Below are 287 nucleotides of genomic sequence, written 5' to 3' on the forward strand. Positions count from 1 at the left end.
TTCATATGGCCGCCCCCCGGACCCACGGGCTTGTGCTCTGTGGGGATGCCCATGTGGGTCAGCCCATGGCAACTGCCGGGTGTCGAGCTGAGCGACCACCGGCAAAGGGCATGGGGACAAGCACCCGAATTTTTGTCTAGCTTTAGAGAGGGAAGGAGGAGAGAGGGTGGCTGCGGCGTCTCAGGGTTAGAGATGAATTAGGGTTAGAGAGTGAGGATGGGGTAGGGATGGCAGCCAAAGGGGAAACCTGTTTCTAGCCCGGGCAATGAAGAAAAGCATGCGAAGCA

The sequence above is a fragment of the Cariama cristata genome, unplaced genomic scaffold, assembly GCF_000690535.1.
Source record: "Cariama cristata isolate BGI_N322 unplaced genomic scaffold, ASM69053v1 scaffold17836, whole genome shotgun sequence".
Taxonomy (NCBI): domain Eukaryota; kingdom Metazoa; phylum Chordata; class Aves; order Cariamiformes; family Cariamidae; genus Cariama; species Cariama cristata.